The sequence below is a fragment of the Bos taurus genome, chromosome 8 (genome assembly GCF_002263795.3).
Source record: "Bos taurus isolate L1 Dominette 01449 registration number 42190680 breed Hereford chromosome 8, ARS-UCD2.0, whole genome shotgun sequence".
NCBI classification, from domain to species: domain Eukaryota; kingdom Metazoa; phylum Chordata; class Mammalia; order Artiodactyla; family Bovidae; genus Bos; species Bos taurus.
Window position 1 is genome coordinate 90,379,625 of NC_037335.1, and position 7,829 is coordinate 90,387,453.

Sequence of the window (7,829 nt, forward strand, 5' to 3'; positions counted from 1 at the left end):
TTTCTAATGCCACATTTCTAATTCTGCTCTCACATGTTATCATTCTTTGCCTGGAATTATAAAGATTTGCAATTTATAGATTTATTGTTCTGTCCATTAAGTATATAGTTAAGATGTCAAATAAAATGGTAAAGATTAACATCACCAAAAGATGTATAATGTTATCTTTCTACAGGTATTTTTCTTTTCAAATCAGAGGAAGCACAGGAGAATTTTGCTTCAGTATATTCATTTGACTTTGCTTGCCTTTAAAATCTTTCTTTCAACCTGGATAGATTAGTTTCCACTCTTCTTTACTTAAAATCCATTTATCAGACTCCAGATATATTTCCCTTCCTAAAACAATACCTATGTGTCATTAATGGTGATGGCATTGATCTTTAATAGACTGTGATGGTTTGAAATCTTTTGATGATATCTCTATTATCACATATAACTTTTTAAAAGGCCAAATTATTAGTTGATTCACATTAATATTGGTACATTTATAGGTATCTTAAATGAAATTCATGTCAGTGTAAGAGGAAGCTAAATTTTTAATTAAAGATTTCTCTGAAAAATGGAAGAATTCCAAGATTTTTGGTAGTTAATGTTAAGTAGGTAAAAATAGGAAATGAAAGTAGGCTTCTTCTCTGAAATAAAATGTTTTAAATATTAGCAAACTGAAAGGCAGTCTTCTCTGGAAATAATTCTTGGTTCATTTAAAGCACCAGTCATATTGTAAAAAAAACATGGCATCATCTAGGCCAGATATCCATTCTCTTGAAAACATGGTGACTGTAAGTTATGTAATAATCTGATTTTTAGGGAAGCCTGCAGAGAAGAACTCATAGAGAATGCCAGGTTTGGAAACTCACTTAGAGGTCTTAGAACCTCAGTCTCTCATTTTGTAGATGAGACTCAAGCGGTTGTTTCAGACATCAAGTTGATGCATAGTATCGTGAAAACTCCTAGAACAAGTAGTTGGTCTGGAGCGTATGTTCTAACGATGTTAGTTTCTTTTCCTTTTTTTCCTAGAACACAGAAATCTAGTTCCCATTCTTGGGATCATTATGATTTGTTTGTTGCATTGATTCATCTAACTTGTGGTAAAACACAACCCCTAAGTCTCAGTGCAAATATCAAAGATTATTTTGCTTTGTCTCATTGCATGTCCTCTGTGGATGGGCTGTGGGTTTCCCCCTCTTGCTGGAGGGTGCTGCAGCTGTGGCAGACGCTCTGTTCCAGATGGCTCTTTTCCATGAGTCTTTATTTTGGAATCCAGGCTAGTGGAGCATCCCATCTAGGATAGGGTGTTCTTCAGTTAGAGATGGAAAAGAAAGAACAGCCTTCTTCAAGAAGCTCTTGCTTGGAGTGAGCACACTGCATTTCTGCTGGTGTTCATTGGCTGGTCAAGTCCATGGCCAAGGACTAGCTACCTATCTGATGATAGGTAGCAAGATATGCTTCTCTCGAGGTGTCGTGGCAAACAACAAAGATGTGTAATTGCCTTGTAGGGTTGGGAGCAAATAGTTGTAAACTAGTGTGAGCCACCATACAAATGACCAAAATTTAGTGTGGTACCTTAATTGGGTCTATTCTTTCTCAATTCCACTTTGGCAGAAATACAAGATATTATAAGCTTTTGCTACATTTTTTATGGCTGAGCTGTGTTCTAGTTTTTTTCACATTAGGGCTCACGATACAGATCGTTATTTGGTTACTCAGGAAAAATGTTTTCAAAACTGCAACAGAATTTGAGGATCAATTGATTTTCCTTTGAATCAAATTGTTCTTGCTAGAGGATGCTTATTTTATAAAAAAAAAATACTGGATGGAAAGGGGACATTGTGTGCAGAGATTGTTGTCTTTATCTTTTGAAAGAAGACTTGCAAGGCCTTCAACTGAATCCTTAGAGAAAGCTTAAACTTTACGTAGTGAAGTATTGCTGGTGGTCCTTATATAAAGGTAAAAAGCCATGGGAAGGAAGGGTATGCTTCCATGAAATCTTTTACAACTGTTTTAAAGCTCAATTTAACAATCAATAGGTCTATGTCTCTATTTCTTCTTTGCAAATGAGTTCATCAGTATCATTTTTATGGATTCCACATTTAAGGGATATATATTTGTTTTTCTCTTTCTGACTTACCTCACTCTGTATTATAGTCTCTAGGTCCAACCATGTTTCTGGAAATGGTGTAATTTTGTTCCTGTTTATGGCTGAGTAATGGTCCATCATATATATGTGTACCACTTCTTGTTTATCCACAGACACAGAGAACAAATGTGTGGGTATATTTGTTCCACATTTGTCCATACAAATGTGTGGAGGGAATGAGATGAATTGGAAGATTGGGATTGACATATATACACTACTATGTATAAGATAGATATCTTGTGAGAACCGATGGTATAGCACAGGAAACGCTACTCAATGCTCTGTGGGACCTAAATGGGGAGGAAATCCAAAAAAGGGCTGCTGCTGCTAAGTCGCTTCAGTCGTGTCCGACTCTGTGCGACCCCATAGATGGCAGTCCACCAGGCTCCCACGTCCCTGGGATTCTCCAGGCAAGAACATTGGAGTAGGTTGCCATTTCCTTCTCCAGTGCATAAAAGTGAAAAGTCAAAGTGAAGTCACTCAGTCGTGTCCGACTCCTAGCAACCCCATGGACTGCAGCCTACCAGGCTCCTCTGTCCATGGGATTTTCCAGGCAAGAGTACTGGAGTGGGGTGCCATTGCCATCTCCAAAAAAGGGCTATACGTATACATATAGCTATTTCACTTTACCGTTCAGCGAAACTGATGCAACATTGAAAAGCAACTATAATAAAAATAAATTTAAAAAATCACTGGAGTCTTAACCATCCCTTAAGAACCTTCTTCAATAAGAGGAAGGTTCTTCCGTGTAAAGGAATGAGTAAGAGAAGGGCATGGGCTATCCAGAGTTTATTGTATTTCTCTCACAGTTCAGTAATGCACTTGAACTTCACAATAATCCTGTAATGGATGGATAGGTAAAGACAGGAGTGACAGTGAGAGAAGGGAGAACGGTCACCTCCCTCCTGCCAGAGGATTGGATGATTTCTTCAGATTCTCACCATCACAGTCTGTCCATCTGTCAGATGTCTGTCTGTTGAGTGGTGAGAACATATCTTGTAAGTTCTTTCCTGAGAGAGGAAAGAATAGAACTTCAAAAGACATAAAAGGGGCTAAAAAGAGAAGTCTTGCCAAGGGTACCCTAGCTCCCTAGTTCCCTTCCAGAAAGGCAATCTGTGTTGTCTGGTCTACTGTATTTTAGACATTTACAAGCAAATACATTTAACTATACATTTCTCCCTTTTGTGTATCAAACATGCCTGTTCTGCTCCTAGCTTTCATTTAATATATTTTGAGGATCACTTCATATAAATATACAATGAGTTTCCATACCTTCACATCCTCTTTTTTTAAAGGCAGCTAGGGTCTTAACTTTGTAAAGATATACCATAAGCTACTAAATGGCAGTGTGTTTCTTCTTTCTGGAAATACACATTGTCTTCATGGTTCCACCCAGAGGACACTTACTAGGGGACCTCAGGAGGCTTATCGGTTTGTAACTTGTCTGTTTCTGTGGCTAACTCCTGCTTGTTTCCCCACAGTGATAAAGAGAAGGCCCTCAAAAACACGTCTGGGGCTTCCTTTGTGAGATCACACCCGAAGGAAGAGGAAGGACCTAGGAAAAAGCATCCTTTGCAACAACACCCGAGAGAGTTTCCCTGAGGAACCTCCAGGTGATGGCAGCTCTAGAATGGGAAGGAGAGCAGGCGGAGCCCTGATGTGGAGGTGAAATGGGCTCGTGGAGGTAGAGAGGGCAGAGTGACCATGGGATGAGCAGCTGAGGCCAGAGTTCCTTGTGGTTCTCTGGTACGCTCCCCTTGACTGCATGCATTATCGTTATGGCTTGTCCTTCGGAAGAGCCATACTGGTGGAAAGAGAATGTACTGTGAATTTGAATGTAAATGGGGAATGTGCATCTGTTCAGAGTGCTATTAAGAGGAGAATCACATCAAATTACAGGGTATGAAATGGCAAGTCATTTCAGAGAATTACCTGTTAAATGTCAGCCATGACCTAATAATAGGTTTTTCTTCATGTGTAAAGGCATTATTTCTGCTATCAGTAGGGCTATTTTCTCTATCTTGTTTTGTCCCCCTTGCCACCAGCTGGGGTGAGGGGCAAGGTGAAAGTCATGACACCCAGCATCCCTAAACAGCCTTCTTGAGGACTGACCCCTGGCCATGGCTTCATTTGTGTCTTGTCTGCTGTTCTTCTGAAATTAATCAGCCTCGGACCATAATCTGGTAGTTTAATAATTATATAACACCTATTTCAATAATACTCAAGAGCACAGGTTATTATGAAAGAATGTATACAAGCTTTTCCCTCTTGTTCTAGGTAGTATTTTTATAGGTGGTAAACAGTAATGTTGTTCAATTGCTCAGTCATGTCCGACTCTTTGTGACCTCATGGACTGTGGCAGGCTTCCCTGTCCTTCTCCATCTCCTAGAGCTTGCTCAAACTCATGTGCATTGAATCAGTGATGCCATCCAACCATCTGTTGTTCCTTTCTTCTGCCTTCAGTCTTTCCCAGCATCAGGGTCTTTTCTAACGAGTTGGCTCTTTGCATCAAGTGGCCAAAGTATTGGAGCTTCAGCTTGAGCATCAGTTCTTCCAATGAATGTTCAGGGTTGGTTTCCTTTAGGTTGACTGGTTTGATCTCCTTGAAGTCCAACTGGGGACTCTTAAGAGTCTTCTCCAACACCACAGTTCAAAGTTCGAAGGCAAACAGTAATATAAACAGTTAAAATGAGATTTTCAAAGCCAAGTAACATATTTAGTTCAGATGAAAGAACTTTATCCCATTTCGTCTGAGTTGTTGAAAATATCTTTTCTTTCAAGGAGGTTTCATCTGCTAGTAAGTGGGCACAAGCATCCTTGATGTTTGTTGGCACTGATCATCTATCTATTTAATGACTTAAAAGTACCATTCAGTCCCCAAACTACTCTTAGCTTCTCATGCTTTCAGCTCGACAGATCTTCTGAACTCGTCTTATGTATAAAATCCAGAAAAATACAAATTTTACAGACCTGAGTCCTCTAGATTTATACAGTGGTGTTTTCAAATACCATAGTGCTAACGTCCTGATTTCATTCTCATGAAGATTGTGTACTAGATGGTGGTGGTGGTTTAGTTGCTAAGTCGTGTCTGATTCTCGCAAACCCATAGACTGTAGCCTGTCAGGCTCCTCTGTCCATGGGATTTCCTAGGCAAGAATACTGGAGTGGGTTGCCATTTCTTTCTCCAGGGGATCTTCCAGATCCAGGGATCAAACCTGGGTCTCCTGCATTGCAGGAAGATTTTTTACTGTCTGAGCCATCAGGGAAGCTCCTATCTAACTCTCAGCCTGTATTTTATGTCCAAGTAAATGAGGAAATTCAAGATCTCAATCAAGTCTCTCTCCTTATTGGCTTTGTGTTGTTATTTTGCTTCACGTCTGAGCCAGAGTGCATTGAAGTTTATTTATACTACTGGATAAAAATTTGGATGCTGGAGTCAGGATGACATGATTTTAAATTCTGGTTCTACAGCTTACTAGCTGAATAACCATGAGAAAATTACCATTCTCTGTATGAGTATCAACATTTCTCATCTATAAGATGGGGAAATAATAGTCCCTCCCTTGGGGGATGTTGAAGATTAAGTGAAGTAATGTGTGTGAAACGTTTGGTGCCTAGTGAGTGTTCAGTGTTAGCTGTTATCATTCTGATGAGGATGTTGACTGTTGTCAACCAGCACTGGGGACTGTGACTCTAAAGTTCCTTCTGGGTAGAGTCTGTGAGAGGACCACCTGGCATATTTGTGTTTGTTCAGTGAGTAAATCATGGGAATGCTCTTGTTTAGCTAGCTTGGAAATTAGAGACTCCACTAAATGTTAGCTTGTAATCTAAGAGTGCAAAACACACATGGAAACAATTCACCTGGAATAAGGGTCACCAGAAAGAATAATTAGCAGAATTAGAACTTAAAAGAGTTTCAATGATATATTGGGTACAAAATAAAAAAATAAGGTGCTTGGGAAGAAAAAGGGTGGAATAGAGAACATGAGAAACAAGATGTGATTTTCTACAACCTCTGTCTGCCCCTTGCCCACTGCCCCCCAGCTCCACTTATGATTTCCTGAGAATCATTTTTCTTCCTAAGAGAGTGCATGGCCAGGAGATGGTCAGCTCATCACTTCAGCAACAAATAAACAAGAGAAAGGGGAGACAAAGTGCATTCTCGCTGACTCTTTTATTCATGGTGGCTCCACCCTCTAGCAGATGTGACCTGACCTGTGTCCAGGAATATGACTTAGAAGTTCCCTTCTTTGGAGAGAATGGGTTGGGGGTGGGGTTCAGAGCAGGGGTGTGAGGAGGGTATGGGAGGTTAGAGAGAAGCCTAAAAGAAGTAGTATATCTTCTCATAGAAGACCACAACATCAGAGAATATGTTGAAGGGAAAAATTATTTCATTGAATTAATTTGAATGAATTTGCTCTTGCTGTTTATATTGTAATTATGTTAATTAAAAAACAATTGCAAAGGGAGGACAAGATGGCAGAGGAGTAGGTGGACGTGGAGTACATCTTTCTCCATGGATACATCAGGAATGCACCTTCAGACAAAGAAGCGCTTGCAGAACACCAGCTGAGAGTGTAGGGGTTCCTGACTAGAGAAAAAGAATATATAGACCCACACAGAACTCGGCAGGATGAAGGAACTAGGGGGCAAAACAGGGGTGTGAGTAGGACTGGACCTGCCCTTGGCGGGTGGGGGAACTGAAGCAGGGGTCTGATCCCCACATCCGGCAATTGTCTGAGTCAGAGGAGAAACATTTTAAGGCTGAGAGTGAAATAGCTGATCTTTGGCAGCCTAAATGGAATAAGAATCGGACAATTCTTGCCATAGCCATACAAATCCCAGACAGGGATGAGGGTCCCCTGGAAGGAGCAGCAGCTGGGAGCTGGAGTTTGGGGAGTGTAGAGCAATCCCAGGGCAAGGGCTGCTGTTGACTGTGGGCAGATGGATATAGGGAGGGTGAGGGAGGAGATTGTGATGGCGAATACCTATGGAGGAAAGCTGGGCAGCATGGAAGCAAGGTGATACTACTGAGTCATGTGTAAGGGGTGGAGCCATCACCAAAGCCTCTCTCTCCCCACACGCCAGCATGGCAGCTGAACAAGGTTCTGAACTACAGAGCATGACCCCATCCAGGGTGCTCCTTTAAGTGCCTGAAGCGTGGATCTACAGGGTAGGACCCCAGCCAAAGGGGCCCTTCTATGTGCCTGCCACATCAAACAACAGAGAAGGACTCCAGGCAAGGGAGCCCTCTAAGTGTCTGAATGGGTGGAGCTATGGAGAAAGACTGGTCAAGAGGTCTTCTGATAGCCAGCTGCATGAGGCTGGAAAAAAGGCTCTGATAGGGCCATAACTCCTGCCATGGAGGCAATCCCTGTCCCTGCACACTTGGTGCCACCAGGGTCCCCGCAAGCCAAGCAGCTGTGCCACCTTCATGCTCAAATCTCTCTGGGGCAGAGCTGCCACAGGCAAAAAAAGTCTTGCATCTATGCACACAGAGTCACTTTGGTCGTTTCCGACTCTGCGACCCTGTAGACTGTGGCCTGCCAGGCTTCTCTGTCAGGGACGGGGATTCTCCAGGCAAGAATACTGGAGCATATTGGCCAATACCGGTTGCCATACCCTTATAGAGCACTATGATTCCTGCTGCCCCAGCCACCAACTCCGCTGAGTACCTGGTGCTGCCAGAACC